The sequence below is a fragment of the Bos javanicus genome, chromosome 25 (assembly GCF_032452875.1).
Source record: "Bos javanicus breed banteng chromosome 25, ARS-OSU_banteng_1.0, whole genome shotgun sequence".
NCBI classification, from domain to species: domain Eukaryota; kingdom Metazoa; phylum Chordata; class Mammalia; order Artiodactyla; family Bovidae; genus Bos; species Bos javanicus.
Genome location: NC_083892.1, coordinates 39,942,608 through 39,968,353, shown reverse-complemented (window position 1 = coordinate 39,968,353; position 25,746 = coordinate 39,942,608). Strand labels below are relative to the sequence as shown.

Here is a 25,746-nt window from a genome sequence, read left to right as displayed (position 1 = left end):
TCGCATGAGGTGGCCAAAGTACTGGAGTTTCAGCTTCAGCATCAGTCCTTCCAGTGAACACCCAGGACTGATCTCCTTTAGAATGGACTGGTTGGATCTCCTTGCAGTCCAAGGGACTCTCAAGAGTCTTCTCCAACACCACAGTTCAAAAGCATCAATTCTTTGGTGCTCAGCTTTCTTCACAGTCCAACTCTCACATCCATACATGACCACAGGAAAAACCATAGCCTTGACTAGATGAACCTTTGTTGGCAAAGTAATATCTCTGCTTTTGAATACGCTATGTATGTTGGTCATAACTTTCCTTCCAAGGAGTAGGTGTCTTTTAATTTCATGGCTGCGGTCACCATCTGCAGTGGTTTTGGAGCCCCCAAAAATAGTCTGACACTGTTTCCTCATCTATTTCCCATGAAGTGATGGGACCGGATGCCATGATTTTAGTTTTCTGAATGTTGAGCTTTAAGCCAACTTTTTCACTCTCCTCTTTCACCTTCATCAAGAGGCTTTTTAGTTCCTCTTCACTTTCTGCCATAAGGGTGGTGTCATCTGCATATCTGAGGTTATTGATATTTCTCCCGGCAATCTTGATTCCAGCTTGTGCTTTTTCCAGTCCAGCGTTTCTCATGATGTACTCTGCATATAAGTTAAACAAGCAGGGTGACAATATACAGCTTTGACATACTCCTTTTGCTATTTGGAACAAGTCTGTTGTTCCATGTCCAGTTCTAACTGTTGCTTCCTGACCTGCATACAGGTTTCCCAAGAGGCAGTATGTACCACTAAATAATATGCTTCTTAATGGCTGTCATCTGTCTATCTGCCTTGCATAAAGTTGGTTGTTTGTTACTTATAATAACCTGTAGAAGCAGGGAACAGTTTTTCTTTGTCTCCCCTCCCCCCGCCCCAGTACAGTATTACTGAGATGTATTGACGTGTAACATTGTATTAAGACGTGCAGCATCACGATTTGATATATATGTATCTCAGTAAGTTTAGTTAACATTCCCTACAACCCATAGTTAAAGACTTTTTCTTGTGGTGAAAACTTAATATCTACTCTCTTAACAACTGTCAAATGTGCAGTATAGTATTGTAATGGACCATGTGGTCCATCGCATCCTCGGGACCTACTTACCTTATGGCTAGACCACTATCGTCTGTTTTCCCCCAGGACACACTCTGGGAACCGCCAAGCTGTTCTCTCTTTCTGTGAGTTCAGATTTTTAGATTCTGCATATGAGATCATACAGTGTCTCTCTCTGACTTATTTCACTTATTTCACTTAGCATAATTTCCTCAAGTTTATCTTCTTTTTTATGGCTGAATAAAATTCATATACACATTCATCCATCAGTGAATACTTAGGCTGCTTCTGTGTCTTGGCAATTATAAATAATGTTCTTATGAACATGGTGGGACTATAGATATCTTTTCAAAATATTGATTCCATTTCCTTTGGATATATACCCAGAGGTGGAATTGCTGGGTCAAAGATGCCTATTTTTAATTTTTTGAGGAACCTCCAAATTGTTCTCCTAGTAGCTATGCCAGTTCACATTCGCAGCAACAGCGTGTGAGGATTCTTTTCTCTCCGCATCCCCAGTAGCACTTGCTGTCACTTATCTTCTGATAATCGCCATTCGGCGAGGTGTACGGTGATAGCTCATGGTCATTTTAATGTGCATTTGTCTCGTGACTGGTGATTTTTGAGCACCTGTTCATGTACCTATTGGCAGTTTGAATACCTTCTTCAGAAAAATGTGTTTTTTAAACTTTACAAATTGTATTAGTCTTGCCAAATATCAAAATGAATCCACCACAGGTATACATGTGTTCCCCATCCTGAACCCTCCTCCCTCCTCCCTCCCCATACCATCCCTCTGGGTCGTCCCAGTGCACTAGCCCCAAGCATCCAGTATCGTGCATTGAACCTGGACTGGCGACTCGTTTCTTACATGATATTTTACATGTTTCAATGCCATTCTCCCAAATTGCCCGTTTTTTAATTGGATTATTTCTTTGTCTTTGGAGGCCCAGCACTTAGCTCGGTGTTTGGCCATACTGAGAAGTTAATGTTTGTTGGATGAATGGAAAGTATTTCTTGGATAAATAAATAAATAACAGAACTTGGCTCATTCTGGGCACGTGCTGTGGGGACCGCCTGCACTAGGCTGGGACTTAGAAAACAAAGGTCTTTGTCTCAGCTTCATCCCTTAGGAGCTGTGTGACCTTGCGCAAGACTTTTAACTACTCCCAACAGAGATGATGTGATGGGATATCCCAAATGAAATCATGGTACCTACGCTACCACACTCTTGGAGTTATCCTGGGGAACGTTGATTTGGTGGACAGAATTACAGATGTGAAATCCCTTTCTATCCTGTAGAGTAAACGTCACCTCTTATCACCATCCCCTCTCTGCTCATTATGCTCTCAATTATATAAGGAAGCATGCATTAGTACTCAGAGTCGGCTTCCTAATCATCAGCTCATTTGGAACTATGGATTTTTTAGGTTGTTCTGCAATGAATTTTTGGTCCTTGGTCAATGGCTCCTGTAGCAGAGAGAGAGATATGCCTCCTCCAGTGCCCCCTTCTTAAAACGTCCTTGGGAAATTTAAGCCAGTCTTACCGTTGGCTGGACAACCAGGGAGGCATTTCTACCTGAGCACCTCACGCAGAGTTTATTACACAGTCAAAAAGCAGTGCCGCTTATTAGCTTCCCTTTTAGATTATCCGTGTCTGCGTCACTCTCCCTAAATCTGGGTCATTTACTCACTCACTTATCTGTTCATTTAAAAGCACCGAGTTGCACTGGTGTCATCCACGGAAGTCACTCCTGAAGCACGAAATCCCCTGTGAAGGAAATATGCTTTGGACCCAGGCCAGGAGATCCTGCTGGAGTTAATAAGTCAAGAAGACGTGGTGACACTATTTCATCTGTAACCCGGACGCAGGGCCTGGCCTGCCAGGGCACCTTCTGGTAACGCTCTGGGATGCGTATCACCTGCGTGTGCATGGAGAGCCAGCCGCCGAGTGTGGCTCGGTAGCTTACACGCGCACTTGGGGGCTCTGTATTGTGGCCTCTGTATTGTGGTAAGCCTGCTCACGTCTGGTCTTACCTGGATCTTCAGGAAGAAATGTTGGATACAAGTCTGAGTTCCTCCCACACAAACGAGGAGGAGAAGGAAACTCCAGGAAGGAAAGGATGTTCTTAGAGCCAAGAGAAATTCACAGGCTGTGTCCTTTCCGGGCCCTCGTGGCCCTTAGGGCCAGGGCCCTGGGGAGCTGTGAACTGGAGAGGTCAGGGCAGCGGGGCATGGAGAGGATCAAAGGTCACACAGAGGGACCTGGGCAGCTAAACTTGGCAGGAGGTGCTGGTCTGGTTGGCAGCCTGCGTCCCCAGGTCCCCCTTTGTGGGAAGAGTGGCAGCCTTTCAGGAGGTGGGGAGCAGTACCCCCACAGAGTCCTGGAGATCCTGTATATGGAAGTGGTCAAGGAATGCAGGTGTCAATAGGAGCAGTCCTGTGTGCAGGCAAAGTTTGAGGAGTGGGGTGGGCTTTGGATAGCACTCTGGGTTTTCTGAGAAGAGACAACTTTGAGAGTCAGCTGTACTCTGACCTTTTCCTGATTCTGGGCAGGCCTAGTTAATGTTTGGGGGACGTAGCTTTTTCACACATGAAATGGGGTCACACCGATTGTGTGAACGTCAGACGTGAAAACATCCTGCCCATTTGTTGGCTGGGGTTCTGCGGAGGAGCGGAGGGAGCCGGCATTCCCGGGAGGAGGAAGGTCTGCTGGGGAGGGTAAGTGATGTGCGTGCAGGTGTGACGGAGGGTCCAGCCTATCTCTGTTCCTTTCTGCAAGACCGCTCTAAATCTTCATGACGTCCCAGTCGAGAAAGTAGAGGAAGTCTTATCACACCAATTTTGTGGATGACTGCGTGGGGGAAGAGAGTAGCTCCATGATTTAGGGTCAAATCTCTGTTAGTGATGGAGCCAGGGATAGAGCTGAGCACCGGAAAGATGCCGTCCAGGTTATCCCTGTGAATGTGGACGGCAGAGGTGGTCTCAGCTTGCCCAAGAGGGCTGTGATTTGCAAAAGAGGCCTGCAGTGGGCATGTCTCACCTGCTCTCTGACCCCACAGTGCCATGTGTAGGCAGGTATCTTAGGGCCAGTCTGTAACTTCAGTGAGGCTCCATTTGTCCATCTGGAAAACGAAAGTGATGATAAACCGGCCAGCCCACCTCACAGGAATGTTACTGTTGTGTGTGATATTCAGATAGAGTAACAGATATCATAGCCTTTTGTGAATTACAAAGTGTCACGTCTGTGTGATGCGGAATCATTTTCTCATGAGGGCTCATTCTTGGCTGTAATCAGATCCAAGTAAAGCCTAGTTAGACCTAATTGCTGGAGAATTTGCATCCAAATGACAGTCACTGATCTCAAGGTCATCCTTCATCCATTCAGCCCAAGCACCAGTCAGCACTGTGCTAGGATCTGGGGATAAAAAGATCAATACAGTGATTCTGCCTCAGAAAGGCTCACAGTCTAGTGAGTGGATTGTAGCCATTTCAGCATAGTTCATCTTGTACAGTCCTTTTATTAAAAATAAAAAAAGCTTTATTGAGATGTAACTCAACTATCATTAATCCTTTTAAAAGAATATATCTTGGGGACTTCACTGGCAGCCCAGTGGTTACAACTCTGCACTTCCGTTGCAGGGGCATAGGTTCAATCCCTGGTTGATCAGGGAACTGAGATCCTACATGCAGCACAGTGTGGCCAAAAAATGAAAATTAAAAAAAAATCATTTACAAAAAAGAGTATATCTTTTGAACTGTATAGTTCAGTGGTCTTTAGTATACAGTTGACCTTTGAGCAGTGTCGGGGTTAATCCACATATAACTTACAGCCAGCCCTTCGCATCTCCAGTTCCTCTGACCACAGACCCCAAGTACTGTAGTATTTGTTCATTCGCTAAGTCATGTCCAACTCTTCAAAACCCATGGACTGCAGCATGCCAGGCTTCACTGCCCTCACGATCTCCCAGAGTTTGCCCAAGTTCATGTCCATTGAATTGGTGATATGATTCAACCATCTCATCCTCTGCTGCCCTCTTCTTCTTTTTGCCTTCAATTTTTCCCAGCATCAGAATCTTTTCAAATGAGTTGGCTCTTCGCATCAGGTGGGCAAAGGATTGGAGCTTCCACATCAGTCCTTGCAATGAATATCCAGAGTTGATTTCCTTTGAGATTGACTGGTTTGATCTCCTTGCTGTCCAAGGGACTCTCGAGAGTCTTCTCCAGCACCACATTTTGAAAGCATCAATTCTTCAGTGCTCAGCCACCTTTATGGTCCAACTTTCACATCCATGCATGACTACTGGAAATATTACTATTGAAAAACATCCACACATGGGTGGCCCTGTGCAGTTCAAACGTGCATTGTTCAAAGGTCAAGTGTATTCAGAGCTGGGCAGTCACCACCACTAACAGAATATTTTCATCACCCAAAGAAAGCCCCACACCCAGCATCTGTAGCTCACCACCAGCACCCCCGCTCCCGCCCCCATCACCGGGCCCTGGCAAACGCTGACCTCCTTTCTGTCCCTCTTCATTTGTCTGTTTTGGAGGTTTCATGTAAGTGGAATCATACAGTGTGTGATTTTTTGACACCTGACGCCTCATGTAGTCTTTTCTGAGTTGTTTTTTTGTTTTCGTTTTTTGCATTTTTTTTTACATTTGACTGATGATCACTAAATATTTCATTGAATCTTATTTTTTACTTTCACTGATCATCATTAAATATTTCCTTGGACCTTTTTTTTCTTTTGTAATTTTCTTGAGCTAAGTTCTGTGTGGGTAAAGAGGTGCCTTTGTTTCCTTGAGAAACACTTGTCAGATGCTTCCTTGTGTCAGACACTCTAGCAGCTGATGACATCCCATGGGTCCCTATTCTCACAGAATTTAGAGTCTGGTAAGGGTAAACAGATGAAACATGGGCAAAGGAACAAATGCATCAAGAGAATCAGCCCTATTCAAGGATATAACGTTTAGACCAAAATTTGAAGAGAGAGGAGCCAGTGACATGAAGAAATGGAGCTGCATGTTCTGGTCCACTGCTGGTAGAAGCTGAGGTGGTGAAGAGCCGGGTGGTCTGAGACCTGAGAGGAATCTGCGTGGCGACAGTGCGGGGCTTCCCCGGGTGACAGCGGGGCCCCATCGCGTGCGCTGGAGGAGAGTTTGGGTTTCGTTCTCGGTGCAGTGGAAAGGCATGGCGGGTGTCATGATCTGATTTGCTTTGTGAAGAATGGGTGGTAACAGTGGAAACAGAATCCTTAGGAAGCTTTGCAAACATCTTATTTGCAAATGCAGCCCTGGCAGCTTGGATTAAGACAGGGCAGAGCAACTGGGGAAAGTGGACGAATTAAAGCTATAGGTTCAAAGTATAATCAACAGTTATAGAATGAATAAGGATTAAACAATTAGACTCAATGGCTTAAAGATCAATTGGGTACATTGTGGAGTCAGGCTTCTTGTTTCTGATTCACTGAAACAATGACTACTATATAAGAATGCTAAGTTTGAGAGAGACGCCTGTGAAGAATCGGTGTGCAGAGATCAACTTTTGGATCAACAATTGGAATGACAAAAGTCTGGAGCTCAAAGGAAATATCTAAGCTTGAGACAGAAAATTGGAAATCTATCAGTGTACAAGTGGCATTTAAAACCGTGAGAAGGGGAGAGAGATGTTAGAAAAGAAGAGAAGCCAGCTCTGAGAGTGCCAACACTTAGAGAAAAAAAGCTGCCCACAAAAAGAGAGAGCAGGAAGGGAGCAGGCAGCCAGGACTGCTGATGTCCGGGAATCACCAAGAAGAGAGTGTCTTACCTGAATGCGCCCACAGGTAGTGGATAGACCCCGAATTCCAGGACAAACACAGTGAGGAGGGGGCGGTGGGGGCGGCAGAGGAGGAGAGGAGGGGCGGAAGCGATCACAGGAAGAGCACCAGCACGGCAGAGGAGGAGAAAAGGAAACGTGGGGCCGAAGAGGAAGACCCGGGGAGAGAGAGAAAGTACCGTGCTCCCCACCTCTCGGGCAAAACGTGCACCCGCTGGACTCCGCTCTGCGGACGGGCCAGGCAGAGGCCCAGTCTCCTCGCTGCCGTGGCCATAAGTTGGAAGGCCCTCTGGACACAGTGTGCTGTGGACAGATTGGAAAGCCTGGGCTCAAACAGCCCTACCAGGCACACTCACACTTCACCCAGGATGATGATTCTTGGTGTTTCAGTGCTCCGTCTCTATCACCACTGACGGAATTTTACTGTTTTACCTTGGAAGATTATAAATGGGGAGGAGTCCTTAGAACTTATTTATCTTTGAGAGCATGAATCTTTCCTTCTTCAGTCGAGACGTGCCCATTCATTATAAGACGAGGAAAATTGTTATATCCAAGATTGATAAATTATGTCCTGAGGTTACATGTACAATGTGAATACTTTATTTTTGTAGTCCGAGCCTATAGTTTAATGCATGAGACACTTTTGTGCATTACCTATGCTGAGTAACCTTGGGTATTTAGAAATCATCTGTGTGAAGTCTACCCATTTTAACACATGTCTTTCATTCCACAAAAATCACTGGGAAGTCATTTCTGCCTACAATGATGATCACTATTTACCTAAGCTCTGTGGAGCTTCGTGTTCTGCCTGAAACCTGTATCATGGTGTGAGCTTTACACAACTAATTTACTGTCAATAATCTTACTAACTTTTTCTGATTTTAAAACTAGATATATATGGAGAAATCATAGTCTGTTTTGAAGTTGCTGTGTATGGGTTAATATTATTGAATTAAATTGTAGTTAAGTTTACAAATTTTGTCTGTGAACATGGATGTGAATCCATGCTCATGTTAATTGAAGGTGGAGAGGAAGGCGGAATTGGCGGCCTGTCGGTGGCTTGTCTGTGGTCTCTGGTTGTGAGTGGAGTGTCTGTCTGTTCAGTGCCTGGTTTTCATCTAACACACTCTGTATGAATTTAAATAAATTGTAAAGGCCTCAGATAAATTTTAGTCAGTTCTTTGATCTCATGATGAAATTAAGGAATTGTCTCAGTGATGGAAATTTTGAAAAGCATCTAATGACTAAAAATTTTAAAAAGAACTTAAAAAAATTTTTGTAACCATCTTAGCACTTTCTGCTGTCTTACTGTTCTGAGTATGGTTAGGAAGAATAATACGTACAGCTCAGAAAGACGCAATGTAAAGTGGTGGCTGAGAATGTGAACTCTGAGTTCAGACCCTGGTCCTGCCATTTAATGGTGTGTGACTTTGGGCACGTTATTCAGCTCCTCTGTGGCTCAGTTTCCCCTTCTGTGTTGCTGGAAGAGCAGTAATCCCCACCTCATGGGACTGTACAAGCACCCACTCACGTAGAGGGCTTGGCCTGGCTCCTGGATTGTATAAGAGCATTGAGACTGTTAGTGGTTCTTGCCTCTCTTACTGTGATTACTCATGTGAGGGTTTCAAATAGAGGAGGAGGCAGTGGTTGTAGTATTCTCCCGGTGTTATTTCCTTTCAAGTAAATCTTGCAAAGCAAAATTGCATTTTGTATTTCTGATTCCTTTCATCCCATCTGGAGGTGTGAACGTGGTTTCCTTAATCCTTCATGCGAACCACAGTCCAGGTCCTCAAAAGCATTAGGTGAGATGGGACTCCTGGAGGAGCAGTGAGGCAGAGCCTGTGGGCGAGCTGTAATGAAGCCCTGCTGGTGTAGGGACAGATCAGGTGAGCCCTGGTGCTCTCCAGGAGATGCCCTCTTCAGTTTCAGGGAACAGGAAGCCCCAGCACATTTCCCAGGCTGAGGCTTGGAGCAAGGGGATTAGTGTTTGCCATCCCCCTTGTCGTGCCTTGCTCCTTACTTCTAAAAGGAACAAAACCAGTTGCTGCTGACAATCTCCTGAGAGTCCATCTGTCCACGTCAAGGCCCTATTTTAGCAAGATGGTGATGGCACCAGGAGGCAGACTGTCTTCACTGGGCCTGAGAAGGAAGGGTGCTCACAGGGACGCTTCGAGGCGAGAAGCCTGCAGGCTCAGTGCTGGGGCTGGTTCATCTGCTGAGAGACAGCCCAGCAGCGGCAGATATTCAGGATCCTGTGTCCTCCAGGTGTGTCTCATGTTCACACGTGTGTGCATGCTCACACATCCACATCCACAGAGACACGCATGTATGGAACAAATGTATAGCATGTATAAACACATGCCTGAATATGTATGTGCATGCAGGTGTGTACAACATACATCTTACATATATCCGACAGCTAGGACATAAATTTGATTTCAGGTTGGACTTTGAAGGAATGTATAATTAGATTATTTTAAATTAGTATTAATAAACTACATAGAGTCAAATATTCCCATATTTTTAAATCTATTTATAATAGTGAAAAGATTTGACTTTTCCATATTTGAAGTAAGATTGTGATACTTTTAGAATAAGATTTGTAATGATAAATGTCCCAGAGCAGAGACATGAACATCCATGTTTCTGTCTTCAAATGAGGTGATTCTAGGGGGATTAATCAAAAAATGAAAGTTTATTTCATGCATAGTAGTTTTTTCTCCTTCGAGTTTTTGAATTAAATATTTAGGGAACTTGAATTTATGTTTGTAGCATATCTCCTTGACTCGGGGCTTGTTCCATGGTTTTTGTTTGTTTATTTTCCCTCTTGAGGTTTATGCTGGAATCGAGGGATTTGTACAATGAAACATTGGGTACACTGAGAAAATAAACAGTTGTTTAGACCTCATGTCTGTGGAAGGGTGTGTGGCTTGCAGGGTAACCGCTCCTGCTGGTTTGCCCGGGACTGTTCCAGTTTAGCACTGAAAGTCCGCGAGTCCCTGGGGCAACACGGATGGTTGGCCACCCAACCTGTTCTTTATGGCTACTATCGTTATAAAGTTTGCTGTATTATATGTTTTCCCTGCCAGTGTCAAAGGCTCTGCATCTATTAAAGAAGCTGGGAAAGTAGAAAAAGAAGTCTAACCTTAGCTAAGTATCCTGTAATTGCTAAGCGAGGCTTATTTTCAGTTGAACGGAACTTATTTTCAAAGCATGTTTCAAAGTAAGAGATTGTTGTCACCATGGGAAGAAGGTGATATGCTTCCAGAGTATGCTAGGCATTGTCAATTTGAGAAAAATTAGCTGTTAAGATATCCCCTGACCCCAGCATCTCAGTTTAGTCTCACAGATATAACTGCTCATCCCTTTTTTACAAGCATTCTGGTTTGTCTCGCGCTTTGTTCTCTGTCTGAACAGCACCAATGCTCACTGAAACATACCTGCTGAAACTAGCTCAGTGAGCTTTCCCTAGCTTGCCACAGGGAGATGTTTTTCTTTCTTCTTGGTGGAATGCTGGTCAAACACACACATGCCTTGAAGGGGAGGTAAGACGCAAGGGGAGCTGGGCGGGCGTGCCTGCGGCTGCGCCACTGAGACGGAGACATGCCAGCGGCTGGCTGCCCCGCACTCAGGGCAGCTCCAGTCACGCCGTGGCGAAGTACAGAGCGAAAGGGTAATACGTGCGCTCTCTTCTCACATGCACACTTTATTTTGGCCATCTTAATGCCTTTGCTGTTGTGCTTATAAATTTGAAAAATAGAAATGGTATAATCTAGCTTCTGGTATGCTTGAATCTCTTTCTAGGGAAACTTTTTTGCACACTTGAGGATGTAGATGAAGTCTGCATGACTTCTAACAACTTGGCACCTTGGTTTGGGCTCTCAGACAAAGAAACACTGCCTCCAAGAAATAGAAAATGTTACTTACATAACTTCATGTTTGAAAAATAGCAGTGACTTTAAAGGACAGTATGTCATTTTCAGAAAGCATAGATATGAGCCATATCAATAGAACGATTAAGATCTTTATAACTTTGATAGGTTCTTTTGACTAACTTGGAGATTGTTGACTTCACATGAAAGTAGAGAAATAGATGAAAGATATACCTCTCTGAGACAGAGTGGGCTTTCTCACTCAGTCATGAGAACCAGTGCTTGGGCCCCTCCTCTGTGAAGCGGGGTCCAGATGTGAGTTCTCTGTAGTCGTGGGCCTGTGGGCGTGGGCACCCCTTCTGTGCACCCCCGCCAGGCTCCAGCCTCTTCTCCTTATCCCGAAGTCCGACCCCCTTGGCACCACACTTTATGATTAGCAGTCTTACTTAGGGGAACACTTGAGCAAGTTTTGCACGCTCTCTTTGACCCGATGGATAAGTCATCTGAATGGGTACATCACCTAAAATAGTGAATAATTCTGCTGTTACTTTTGTTCCAGTCCCTACTTCCTCAAGTCCAGCTAGGGTGGAATTCTCTGAGGGAGGGAGGGACTGGTTTTTCTTTACCTTCGCACCACTGGCGCACAGCACAGTGCCCCACACGTGCTGGTATTTGAGGAATATTTGTGGGTGGAATGAATGAATGGAGCTTGGCTTGTGCTTGACATCCCATAGTAAGTTGTCCTGCCCCTCTCCTCCCTGAAATAAGGCAACAGCAAAGGGCAGCAGGAAGTGGTGCTCCGAGGTAGTTCCAGGACCCAGGGCGACCGGTGGAGAAGAGGCCCTTCTCTGACGCCAACACCTCGGCAGTCTACAGTCTGTCTAGTGGCCCCCAGGGTCAGAAAAGTGGTAAACGGTTTATTCACGTTTGAAATAGGGAGTGTCGTGTTGTTTTTCCTCTCTCTACCGGCAGACTTGGATTGATCTGGAGTGATGAAGGCAGTTTCTCAGCTGGCTTCATTAGTGAAGGGCCGAGAACCTAGAACGGCTCCCGCCGTCTCCTGACCCCTCCCTCGCCTCGCTCGGTGAGTCCCCGGTGTCATCACGTCCTCCTTCTCCCCCAGCACCAACCGCCGTCAGGCCGCGGGCACGCGCTACTTGGCTCGCTGCAGGAACCCTGACCCACGTCCCGGGTTCCAGTTTCGTCCTCTCTGGTCAGCCTCTGCCCTGGAGGGCAGACGCTCCCCGCAGGCCACACGAGGTCCCGCGGGCGCCCTCCGTGAGTGATTTCCGTGGTTTTCACGACGAATCCTGTGCTGGAGCCGTCCCTGCGGGCGGCCGCCTGCCCCCGGCTCCGCCCGCCTGCCCCGTCCCTCCGCGCGACAGCCATGTGGACTCTGCCCCGCCTGCGCTGGGCCCTCCCTCGCAGGACCTCACACACGCCGTCCACTGCCCGGAAGGCCATTCCGCCGACTGGTTACCCCTTCTTGGCTTTGCATGTCGTCTTCCTCTGAGAACACTTCCCAGGCCGCTTGGCTGAGCCCAGGCGCGGCGAGGTCTGTGTGGTCCTGTTTCCCTCGCGGTTGGGCCCGTCAGCAGCGACAGCCTGTGCGCTCCGTGAGGATGGACGCAGTGTCAGTCGCCTGTGTCCCAGGCCCTAACGCAGCGCCTGGCGCACAGGAAGCAGTTGAATTTGAGTGTACTGGTTGATTTATGACTAATATTAATTTTCCTTCCATACTTGCCTGTCTATTAAAGTACATTCATGGAGATAAAAGGCTCTGAGCGACAGCGTGGTTTCACCCTGTCCGTGGGGAGGTAACTGGTTAATTCTCTCCTGTCTCAGGTCCTGCAGGATGAGAGGGTGAGGTATACTCACACTCACTCTTACCCGATGGTCCTGAGCCACGTGATCACATCTCTCTGTCTCTTTAAACTTGGAGTTGAAGCGGGTTTTCATTTTACTTTTCTCTTTAAGGACTTGTGCTTTGTTAAATGGGTGCTCTGGTAGTTTGGGACATTGTGTGGTAGAGATTTTTTTTTCATAATGTGCTCCTAGAAGAGAAATAAATGATACAAGAAATAAAAATCCCGATGAATTACAACACACGCAATTTCTTGTGCGTATCTCTATACCCTGCCAGGTTATTCTGACCTAACCATGGGTAGATTCTCATTTGAGAAATATATATCCGTGAAATTTATATAGTTGTTCAAATGTAATTTTATTATAACTATATTATTATAAAAAATTAATCTTTGGGACTTTGCAGCTTCTATTTATTCTGTTATTAAAAATGATAACATCACTTATTTCTTTTTTATACAAGTAAAATGTAGAACAACATTTTGGCCTAGAATGATTTTTTTAAAGCTAGCCTTTTGAAAAACTGAGGCTAAATGAAAATCTATAAATAGCTGCCTCGCAGGAGCTGGTAATTCTGGTCACCAGAGACAGAGGCGCATGGAAGTGTCGCTGACAGTGAGACAGGCATACGCCTTGCACTAACGTGGGGCAGGGGCGTGTGAGTGACAGAAGTGTAAGGCTTAATGTCTCACCAGGCTTCAATCTCATACTCTCATTATTGTGTTTTCAGCTCAGATATAAAGGCATGTTGCATTGAGATTTTAACAATCAACATATGTAAAGTGTCACTTATCTGATTAATTTTAACTAAGCTAATTTATTTTAGAAAACCATCCCTGTGGAATTAATATAAACACAATGCAACAATTAAGAGAAAAAGTTAACAATGCACACTTTCTACTAAAACTCCAATATCTTTGTCTTTGTTTCTCCTTCAGCATGTCTAAATATCGACCAGCATTTTACAGAATGAACCATCGTCACCCTGATCTTGTTCCTTTGAAATCTGCCTTCTTCCCCAGCCCAGCTGTACTATTAATGTCCCTGTTTTAACTGATAACCACCATATTTAATTATGAAATATACATACATGTGGGAAAGTGCACAAAACATAAATGTGCAAAGTAAAACATGATATTCAGCAAACACCCACATGACCACCTGTCATTCCAGTTTTGAACACAACCTGTAACCCTCCTGTGGGTCCCTTTCCAGTCACTCCTCCATTCCAACCCCGGAAGACTTGCTGCTGCTGCTGCTAAGTCGCTTCAGTCGTATCCGACTCTATGCGACCCCATAGACGGCAGCCCACCAGGCTCCCCTGTCCCTGGGATTCTCCAGGCAAGAACACTGGAGTGGGTTGCCATTTCCTTCTCCAATGCAGGAAAGTGAACAGTGAAAGTGAAGTTGCTCAGTTGTGTCTGACTCTAGCGACCCCATGGACTGCAGCCCACCAGGCTCCTCCATCCATGGGATTTTCCAGGCAAGAGTGCTGGAGTGGGGTGCCATCGCCTTCTCCTCAGAAGACTTGACTCTGTGGAAATACTTTCTTGTTGTTCTTTAGTTTTACTGCTTCTATCTTTTGCTTCTTTGGCGGGGGTTGGGGAGAGGCACTTATACAGATGGAATCAATAGAATGTATTCCCTCGCGTGCTGCTGTCTCAGCTCAGCGTTATGCTTTGAGCCTCGTGCTTTTGTAGCTGTGTCTCGCCCATGCTCGTTGCCCTGTGGTTTCCATGCCACAGATTACCGTCCTGTGGTTAACAGTCATTCGTCTTGTTTGCAGTTCTGGCTGCAGTGGGCGGCCCTGCTATGAGTGCACAGTCCCCCCTTGTCTGCGTGTCACTTCCTATAGTTTCAGTTGCCCACTGAGGCCCAAACTATTAAACGGAAAGGCCCACAAGTGAGTAGTGCTTGAGTTTTACATCGAGCGCTGTTGAGAGTTGCTTGATGCAGTCTCTCACCATGCTGCTCTGTCCCACCACGGTGAGGCCCCAGCACCCGCATCGTCTGCTCCTGACATCCGGTCGTGGACATTGTCACCGTTCAGGGTCTCAGATCACTGAGGCAGATGGCCCTCCTCCTGACGTGCCGTCAGAAGGCTGATGGTAGCCTCACGCTGGGTTATGCTGCCGTTCACCTCCCTTCTCACGTGAGGTGAGGGGTGAGAACTGTACAGTGAGGTATTTCAAGGAGACCACATGTATATAAGTTCTCTCACAGTATAGTGTTACATCTGTTTCATTATCAGTCACTTTGTTACTCTCCTGCTGTGGCTAACTGGTAGGCTGAATGTTGTCGTGGGTATCTTTATACAGGAGACCACATAGTGCACACAGGACGTGGTCTCCCAGCTTTCAGGGCCGCTGGGGGTCTCGGACACCATCCCCCGCTGACGCCGTGTCCTCGCATGTGCTTCCTGGTGCGTGGGGTCATAGGCTGTGCCTGTCTTCAGTTGCACTGTATTTTTCAAACTGTTTTTGAACTTCATAAAGGAAGAAAAAGCTCCAACTCTTCATCAATATTTAGATTTTTAAACATTTGCCACACTAGCAGGTGTATAGTCATATCCCAGTGGTTTTAATTTCCCCAACACTACCCACTCCAGTACTCTTGCCTGGAAACTCCCATGGACAGAGGAGCCTGGGAGGCTGCAGTTCCATGGGGTCGAGAAGAGTCAGACACGGGACACGACTGAGCGACTTCACTTTCACTTTCATGCATTGGAGAAGGAAATGGCAACCCACTCCAGTGTTCTTGCCTGGAGAATCCCAGGGACGGGGAGCTTGGTGGGCTGCCGTCTGTGGGATCGCACAGAGTCAGACACGACTGAAGCGACTTAGCAGTGGCATGTTCATGTATGTTGTATGTTCTTATACGTGTGTCTGTCAGTTGCATCTCCTCCCTCATGCGGTACCGGTTTGAGTCTTCACACCTTCTGCCCATTTTCCTTCTGGAGTTGGCCGTTTTCCTTACTGATTCATAGGAGTTCTTTATGGACACTGGGCGCACATCCTTTGCCTGTGGTATTTTCCTCATCTCTGCAGGTTGCCGTTTCACTCCTTATGGTGTCTATTGAGGAGAAGAACTTTTTTATTTTTTACAATGGTTACATTCACCATATTTTCCTTTATGGTTAATGCCTTTATTGGCCTGAGGAAGGTCTCTTTTCTTGTTGTATAACAAGATGATATTCTCCTAGGTTCTGAGACCCTTACAGTTTCCTCTTTTACACTGGGGTCCCTAACCTACAGACTTGATTTTTGTCTGTGGCGTGAAGGCAAATCCTGCATATTCTTCGTTTTCTTTTGTTGACACTCCTTTGTTTCTGCTCTTATTACCTGATGCCTGGCTGTTACCTCCTGCCTCTATCTGGCAGTTCACCTCACCAGGTAAATTTTCCCAATATGTCACTCTGGTGATTCTATATTGAACTAAAGAAAAAAACAAAACAAAACAGAATGTCACTTATTTCATATATGATTGACTTTTGTCTTTTTTGGTATTCAAAACTCCTCAAAAAAAAAATCTGTTGTTTTAGCAAGAAGAGTTAGCACCTCATCAGGTAAGAGCAGCTGGCTCCTATGGGGACTCATCACCACATCCAGAATGAGGTCCTCAGCTCCGCACACACCAGGCTGGCTTCTGTTTGTTTGGTCTGAATTCTTGGAACTGGTCAGGACCCTGAGGACTGAGTGATGGACGTGCCAAGCACTCATCTCCAGTAAGGGGGCAGCACACTCCCGTGACCATTAGATTCATATCTGTTTTTCAGGTCGCCCTCTTTGCAGGACCAGAAGATCCAGGAAGCTAAGTTGGTGTCACAGAATGTGTTCTGTGCAGACAGAAGGAGCTAGACCATTTTAACAGATATTTATTCTGAGCCATGGTGAGGCTAGACACTTTGTCTTTACAGCAGTCTACCTGGGGTTTTGTATGCATCCAGGTCAGTCTCTTCCTTTCTTGAACTGGGCTGAGAAACACAGCCAAGTCTTTGTTCTTTCAGCTGCTCTGTTCCAGGCTACCTGCTGACCCACCCTGTTCTCCCCACCATCAGAGCAGAGTACAGCTGGGTCGACTCGCACCACTGTTACTGTGAAAGAAGCCTTCTTTTCCAGGTTGTGGTATGTCTCGCCGTATCTCCAGTCCCTGCCCCTGAGCATAGACGTCTATTGGAGTTGAGTGCATCTGGCTTCTCTCTCTTTAGTCCTACCACAAAAAGTCTTGTGGTTTTAGGCAGAACAGGCCACTTGCTATTTTTGAAACACATCTTGTGGCTTCTCGGTTCTTTACCTTTGGTTAATTATGTCATTTCTCTGTCTGGGTTTCCCTGTCTCGAGGTCCATTAAACCTATAACTTAAAAAAATCCTGTTTGGTGACACATAATGAACCTTTTCTTTGGAAGATGTCTCACGGTCACATTTCCTGCTAAAGGGCAGAACCCAGGGGGCCAAGTGTGAACTGCACGGCTCCTTCCTCAGGGCATGGCTGATTTCAGATCGCAGGTGACGGAGAAATTAATCCACCGCTGACCCTTGGCTAATCAGAATCTTTAAAGAAAGCTGTCCTAGGAAACCCAGACACTGGAAGCCTGTAGAGTCGTTTCTTGGAAAAAGCCGCACATCCTCCTGTGAAATTACTGGATGACAGAGGAGCCTCTGTGCATGGAGGAGGCAGCGAAGGGCGGTGTGGGCCGGGGCCTGAGGAGAAAGGACATGAGGCGGAGGCCTGGGGCAGGCCGGGGTGGGGAGAGACGGGAAAGCTGCCCTCAGCGGCAGCTCCTGGTTCCGAGCGGGTCCCCTTGATGCGGCTCTGCTTCCCTCCCGGGAGATCTGTGCTCTCCTGCTATGAGGGCAAGGTGGCATGGTTACCTAGCAGGAAAAGAAAGTCTTCCTCCCAGCCCCTTCCTACCTGAGTCTTTCCTACCCAGAGCTCGTATCTTTTTTTCCTTCATTTTAAAATTAAGGTATAAAGTCCGCCCGTTTTAGGGTACAGTCCAGTGAATTCGGACAAACATGTGGTTTCTGATCCCCCGCCACAACCAGGACATAAACCACTGTCGTCGCCCCGAATATCCCTGTTTTGTGTTCAGCCCTTCCGCACTCCTCAGTCCTTAGCAATCACTGACCTGTCTTCTGTTCCTATGGTTTGGAATCTTCCAAGAACGGCATGTAAACGGAATCCTACAGTGAACACCCTTTTAACTGACCTTTCCATTTAGCACCGCACATTTGCCCATCATCTCCATGGTTGCACGCATCGGCAACTGGGTCCTTTTTATTCCCAAGGGATGTCTTGTTGTGTGGCTGCACCTCAGTTTGTTATTCTGCTCACTCCTTGAAAGACACTGGGGATATTTCCAGTTTGGGCCATTTATGAAAAAACCTACTAGAAACATTCACAAATGGGTTTTCATGTGAACATAATCTTTTTTTCACTGAGTTAAATTCCTAGAATGGACCTGCTGGTATTAACATAAATGTATGTTTAACATTATAAGAAAGTTAAAGAATCGCGTGGCTGACACACCAGTCCCGTTTCCGCGGTGTGAGGCTGTCACGGACACCTGATTCTGTGAGAACAAAGTGGCTCATTGACTCCACCCAGCCCTTGAAACCTTGAAATAGCCTCCTGGTTCTTGGCCTTTTTAGAGATAGGCCAACATGAACAACCCCATCTAGAGTTAACCTTCTAGTGGGGAATTCTTGAGGAGAAAAACTGAGGCATCATCAAAAGAGACAGGACATGCAGGTGAAGAGGAGAGATGAGCTGACACCAGCGCCTGGGTAGGTCCAGACGCAGTCCCGTTTACAGGCTCCAGAACTGCCTCGGTGCAGGAGACGATGTGCAGAAGTGAGAACAGTCAGAAAGCGCTCGCTCAGAGAGCACGCTGGCGCCCCCGCGGGCCCCGTGCCAAGGACCCGGCCCTCCCTGTGGGCAGTGAGTGCAGGTGAGCACTCGCTTCCAGCTCTTGAAACAGTTAAACACGTTTTCTAGGGACGTCTTTAAACATTTCTTTGAAGGATTCCAAATGATGTCCTCTTATTTACTTTATTTTCCCATCATTTTTAAAGGATAATTTTTTTTTATATGTCCTTTGACTCTGAGGCTGCTTTTACTGATAGTAAATAAGTACTTAAAGGACTGAGATACTTTTTTTCTAGCATTTGACCAAACTAAAAGGCAGTGGCCCCTAAATTTCAGTGACACACCAAGCTTTTCAGAAAACAAGTTCCAAAGGGGATTGTTTTTATCTACAAAACACCATCTTATGGACAGGATATTGACTAGACTTGATAGAATGGAGGCGTGAAATGAGAATGAAGCGTCGCGGTAGCAAAGCCCGTGGGAGCGGTTTGCAATCAACAGGCTCACTCACTGCATGGAAGCAGCTGAGAGCTGGACCGGAAGATGAGAGGAAAGCGTTGGTTCTCCGAAGGAAGCCTCGGTCTCCCCCTGGTGTCACGTGCTATCTGTCATGTGGCGGCTCTTTGTGCTCATCAGCTCACAGGAGAGTCTTACACGCCTCATAATTTATAAGCAAATGTTTAAACATTCCAAAATGAAGATGCTGGCATACCCCGGTCCTGCTGGCATGTTCCCGTCTGAGTTGATTCACATCAGTTGTGAGATGCCGTGTGTGGTTGTATTCTGTGTTTTTTCTTCCTGTCTCATGTGATTCTGAATATTATATTTTCCTAATACATCAAGGTGGTCCTCTCTTGCTGTGCAAAGCCAAGGGTCTGTTGTCAACACAGAGCTTCTCTTCAGGCCCACTTTCCCTGCCGCTGGCTTAGTCACTTCTTTACATGTGGACAATAGTTTTCGCTTTAAGGGAGGAAAACGTAAATGTTGGTTTTATTTGAGAAAGAAACAGTGGTGATGGTTGTACAATGTTGTAACAATGTTAACGGTTGTTAATGTATTTAATGCTATTAAATGCACGCATGCACGTGTGCTCAATCTCGTTTGACTCTTCCGTGACACCATGGGCTCCTCTGTCCATGAGATTTCTCAGGCAAGGATAGTGCAGCGGGTTGCCATTTCCTCCACCAGGGGATCTTCGTGACCCAGGGATTGAACTTGTTTCTCCTGTATTAGCAGGCAGATTCTTTACCATCTGAGCCACCAGGGAAGCCCATTAAATACATACAGAATAGCAATTCTAAAGAAAACAATTCAGTGGAGAAAGAATAATCTTTTCAACAAATAGTGCTTGACCAACTGGATGTCTGTAGGCAAAAAGAATGAACTTCAACTTGAACTTCACACCAGAACAACAACAAAAACTGAAAGCATGCCAGTAGTGAAGAATTCTTAGATAAAGGCATGACTCATAGATAAAAAAAAAAAAGAAATTGGGTTTCATTGAAATTGAAAAGTTTGCAATGTGAATGATGTTGTGAAGAAGATGAAAAGATAATCTACAGACTGGCAAAAAAGCATTAATATTTGTAAATCACATACCTTTTGAAGGGCTTGTATCTGGAATATATACAGAATTTTCAAAATAACAGTTAAAAAAAAATCCAGATATGAAATGAGTCAAGGAAATGAATAGGCATTTCACCATAGAGGATACACAGACATCAAATAAGCCTATAAAAATATTGTCAACACCATTCAGTTCAGTTCAGTTGCTCAGTCGTGTCCAACTCTTTGCGACCCCATGAATCACAGCATGCCAGGCCTCCCTGTCCATCACCAACTCCTGGAGTTCACTCAAACTCATGTCCATCGAGTCATTGATGCCATCCAGCCATCTCATCCTCTGTTGTCCCCTTCTCCTCCTGCCCCCAATGCCTCCCAGCATCAGAGTCTTTTCCAATGAGTCAACTCTTCACATGAGGTGGCCAAAGTATTGGGGTTTCAGCTTCAGCATCAGTCCTTCCAAAGAACACCCAGGACTGATCTCCTTCAGAATGGACTGGTTGGATCTCCTTGCAGTCCAAGGGACTCTCAAGAGTCTTCTCCAACACCACATTTCAAAAGCATCAATTCTTCGGCGCTCAGCTTTCCTCACAGTCCAACTCTCACATCCATACATGACCACTGGAAAAACCATAGCCTTGACTAGATGGAGCTTTGTTGGCAAAGTAATGTCTCTGCTTTTGAATATGCTATCTAGGTTAGTCATAACTTTCCTTCCAAGAAGTAAGTGTCTTTTAATTTCATGGCTGCAATCAGCATCTGCAGTGATTTTGGAGCCCCCCAAAAATAAAGTCTGACACTGTTTCCACTGTTTACCCATCTATTTCCCATGAAGTGATGGGACCAGATGCCATGATCTTCATTTTCTGAATGTTGAGCTTTCAGCCAACTTTTTCACTCTCCTCTTCCACTTTCATCAAGAGGCTTTTGAGTTCCTCTTCACTTTCTGCCATAAGAGTGGTGTCATCTGCATATCTGAAGTTATTGATATTTCTTCTGGCAATCTTGATTCCAGCTTGTGCTTCTTCCAGCCCAGCGTTTCTCATGATGTATTCTGCATTAAGTTAAACAAACAGGGTGACAATATACAGCCTTGACGTACTCCTTTTCCTATTTGGAACCATGCTGTTGTTCCATGTCCAGTTCTAACTGTTGCTTCCTGACCTGCATATAGGTTTCCCAAGAGGCAGGTTAGGTGGTCTGGTATTCCCATCTCTTTCAGAATTTTCCACAGTTTATTGTAATCCACACAGTCAAAGGCTTTGGCATAGTCAATAAAGCAGAAATAGATGTTTTTCTGGAACTCTCTTGCTTTTTCCATGATCCAGTGGATGTTGGTAACATCATTAGCCATTAGGAAAATGCTAATTCAAACCACAATGAGATTTCATTATACACCTTTCAGAACAGCTAAAATTAAAAGTAGTGACAATACCAAACGCTGTCAAGATGTGAAGCTGAATCACTTGTGTTGCTGGGAGATGTGTAAACTGACACAGCCACTCAGAAAAAAAAAAAAACAGAAAAAACAAACTTATCACAGGCACTTGGGCACTTACTCTGGAGAACTGAATGCCTGTGTTCAAGCAAAAATGTGTATACAAACAGAAACTGCAGCTTTATTTGTAATAGCCAAGTTGTAGACACTTCTTTGTAATCAGCCAAAAGTCAGAATCAAAATGAGTTGTCCTTCAGGAGGTGAATGATTAAAGCAACTGTGGTCCACCATAACCGTGGAATATAACTCAGCAGTGAAAAGGAATGAGCTGTGTATACAGGCAGCAACCTGAGGGGATCTCAAGGACATTATGCCGAGTGAAACATACCCAGTCTCCAAAGGTTCTGTACTGTATGGTTTCGTTTCTGTGATGTTTCCAACATGGCACGGCTGTGGAGATGGAGAAAGCCAGTAGTCATCTGGAGTTGCAGCTCCAGGAGAGTTTGGAGGGCCGAGGGGTGGGTGTGCGTGTGGAAGGTTAGCACAAGGCCCTCCGTGGTGATGGAACCGCTGTGTGTCTTGGTGGTGGTGACACAAGTGATGTATGCACGCTAAACTTGCATAAAACCTGGAAGTCTAAATACAGTCTACAGGCTGTGCCAGTGGCTACTCCGGTTTTGACATCGTGCGATAATTATATAAGACTGCCTGTGGGGGAGACTGGGTGAAGCGGGCCAGATGCTTTACTGTCTGTGCATCTTCCCATGAATCTGTTATTATTTACAATCTCAGACCGGCTTCAGAACAGAGCTGTGGAGCTGACTGTTACTCCTGCAGGGGGAATCCCTGCAGGAACAATGCCAGCAAATACATGGCGGCCTCTGAGAAGCTTAGCTTTGCCTGTCGCCCATCCTACCCCTTCTCTTCTCTTAAAGGGAGCAGCTATCCTGACTCATAAGTATATAAGCCAGTTTGTGATTCTTTCTAATTTGTAATAATTAATATCGTTAATAGGTGTACCCCCAAGTACAATAATTTAGGCTTTAGACTAAATGAAATCTTATTCTTTTTGTGTTCTGACCTCTTTCACACAACATATTATGAAATTCATGCTTGTTCTAGAAAGTAAATGTTCATTTTCATTACCTTCTAATTTTCCATTGTCTGCACACAGCACGGTCTGTTTATCCATTTTAGTAGTAATAGATTTTTAAATTGTCTCCTTTTTAGACTATTATAAGCCATCCTTATACATATTCCCTGGTATTCCTGCACACATGACTGTTGGGTTTTGCCAAGGAATGGCTGAGTCAAAAAGGTAGGCATGTTCTCAGATTCATGAGGAAATGCCTATTTTTCAAAGCATTTGTCTAGTTGTCCAGTTTTTCCTTTAATGACTTAACATATTTTACTTATTCATAATGTCTAGGTATGACTTTTATCGTTAGAATAATGATATCTGAAAATACTGTTTTGCTTTTTCTATGCTGCACCCGCAGTATCTGTAACAGAGCCTGTCAGTACAGTCGTTCAGTCGTGTCCCTCTCTTGGTGACTCTGTGGTCAGAGCCTAAGACGTGGCAAACATAGCAGATGGTTTGTTGAATGAATAAGTCAAAGTCATGGGCGTTATGTCCCAAAGACATCTTTCCTCCCTTCACTTGAGGTCCACAGGCTTTTTTCTGAACCCCTGGAGACCAGATGTATTTTGGAATTCAGAGTTTTAAATATTTCCTTTTAGGAAGTGTAGCAGTCCACACACTGTATATTACCTAATACCACAAGTGTGGACGCTGGGAGCCTTGCGCCGTCAAACGTGTTCACATCTCTGCCGGTGAGACTATGACAGACTAAATGGGGTAAGAACAGACTGTAAATAGCCTTAGAGCAGTTAAGGTAATCGTTTGATTAGTAGAATTTTAGAGGACCTGCCTGTCAGATCACTTGAAGATTACGATGCTAAAAATTACTAAACAAAATTCATAGACCTGCTGCAGCTTTCACTACAGCTCCATGCGATGACAGACCAGGTAGATAGGATGGTCCTCGCCTCCCAGGTGCCATAATTGAGTCACCAGAAAGGAAGGATCCTGCCCCAGGGCCCACTGAACAGCAGAGCCGGAACACAAACCTTGTCATGATTCTCATACTTTTTCAACAGTGCCGCAACCGCTTCTCATGAAAGCAGCAGTTTCTGTGATTTGTAAATTAACATTTCCAGAGGGGAGGAGGCTTCTTCATGATGAAGCGGCCATAAATCACGCACGGTTGTACTGAGATTGGAAACAGAAGCGAGGGCAGTGCTCCCGCCAAGGCACGTGTGTGCTCTGGGCCGTGAGGGCCAGCGTTCACGCGCCTGCTGCAGCGAGCGCCCTGACCCTGTGCACACTGCACGCTCTCGCCTCCAGCATCGGCCTCTGCGCCTGTCTCCTCCCCCGAGTCCTCAGCTCCGTAGCGCTGCCCGCTGCACTGCAGCCCGCTCTCTTCCCGCAGCGGAAGACGACCCGGAACCAGGCGTCCGGGACCTGTCTAGACCTAGCGGCAAACCTGAGGATGAGAGCAGCCCGCCTCAGGCCGGCGCTAGCTGGCAGGGACTGACACTGACCGGCTGAGCGAGCGAAGGGCCGCAGGTTTTCAGGCTTCCTCCGCCTGCTGGTGGAGGTTGAGTTGCCTCCCCCAGTAGCACGTGAGCCGTGTGAGGGCGAGGCTGCTCCTTGTTCTGTTCCCTGTGCTTTCCTAAGACCTGCAACAGGCCCAGCCCACGTTCTGCACTGGCCAGATACCTGCTCATAAACAAATGATTGTTTGCGCTCTTGTTTTTAAGAGCAGTGTGCCTTTGAGCTCAGTTAAAAACAGTGTCAGGCTGGAAGAATCAGATAGGATTTCTGTGGAGAGTTAGGTGGACTTTGACATGCCCTAAAGGAGTGCTCATCATAAGCAGTCATCGTGATTTCCGTGTCGTCTGTTCATTGCGATTCAGGGGGCTTGGTGGGGACAGGAAACCCGCCTGTGCCTGCTCACAGTAGCAATCCAGGGAGTATTCACTGACATCAGGCTCCGCCAAGATGGAGGAGCGCCCCCGCTCCCAGGCCCTCCCCTCAGAACTGAAGCTCCCAGCCCGTGGCACCGCAAAGGCACCCAGGGCGTCTGAGGGTGGGAGAGGGGCCAGCCCTGCTGGGGACTGGGCGCTTAAGGATCCAGGGCTGGTGCGCTCCCCGAGCTTCCTCATTGTCACCGTGTGTCCCGGACGAGGAGCTGCAGAAACTCTTACCTGAGCCAGCAACACACACACGCGCAGAGACACACACACCGCCCCCCCCACCCCCGAGGAAGACTGTTCCTTCTCCCCAGAGGACTGGGAGGAGTCTCCACAGGTGTTACCCTTGTGGTAACCCTCCTCTACTCTAGCCAGATAGCAACAGGAAAAATGTTCCCGCCACCAGCTCCTCTTTCTGGGAAAGTTGATGTTTCAGCTCAAGCCCCACCCCACCCAAGCAGGCTTGTGCTCACGTCTGCGTGTTGGGTGGTGTTGGCAGGACTGAGCGGGAGCTGATCCTCCATCCTCCACCCAGAAGACACAAGTGGTGTTCTGAGCCCTCCCCACCAGAGTGCTGTCCATCCTGGAGCCCAGAGTGCCCTTAACTCAGCAGCCACGAGACCCTAAGGAGCCGGTAGGGGTGGGCCCGGGCACCCTCAGCACTTGTTCCATCTGGGCCCTGAAGGAGGGGAGCTTCAGCCCATTCTGCAGAAACAAAGCAGTCGCCCCCACCTCCCGCTCCTGGAGGCTGTGGGAGGGGGCACACAGTGGAGCTGACCTTCACTCTCACTCAGGAAAAGAGCTCGTGGGAGTCAGAGCGCCCCCCCGCCCCACCGCCTTTGCCAGAGTAGAGTTGGGGGCAGCAGTGCAAAGCCATATGTATGTGTCAGTCATGGAACTGCATGCTAAAATGAAAATTACGTGGGATGCAAAGTCTTATGTACTATCCAAAGTGTCTAGGACATAATTTCAGATGACTTATCATACTAAGAACCAGGAAAATCACAACTTGAGTGAGAAAAGTCAGTCAGGAGACACGAACCCAGAGATAAATCAGATTTTGGAATTACCTGTAAAGATTGTAAAGGGGCCAGTCACAGAAGTACTTTAACAAGGAGTTATTAACTCTCCTCAAATAAATGGAATAAGATAGAAAACTACAAAAGCTTAGCAAGTAAGTTGAAACAAAAGCCAAGGACC

The 25,746-nt window shown here is 46.2% G+C and overlaps 1 protein-coding gene and 1 long non-coding RNA gene across 5 annotated transcripts in view; one reads left to right on the top strand and one right to left on the bottom strand.

Annotated features, from left to right (window-relative positions):
• Window positions 1–25,746, top strand: part of LOC133238799 (protein sidekick-1) — a 733,626-nt gene that overhangs the window by 312,714 nt on the left and 395,166 nt on the right. The gene's annotated exons all lie outside the window — the stretch shown is intronic.
• LOC133238798 (uncharacterized) lies at window positions 10,591–12,902 on the bottom strand. Its single transcript, XR_009733635.1, has 2 exons — window positions 11,401–12,902; window positions 10,591–11,294 (listed from the first exon to the last, which is right to left on the bottom strand). It is a non-coding gene; the product is annotated as an uncharacterized LOC133238798 (long non-coding RNA).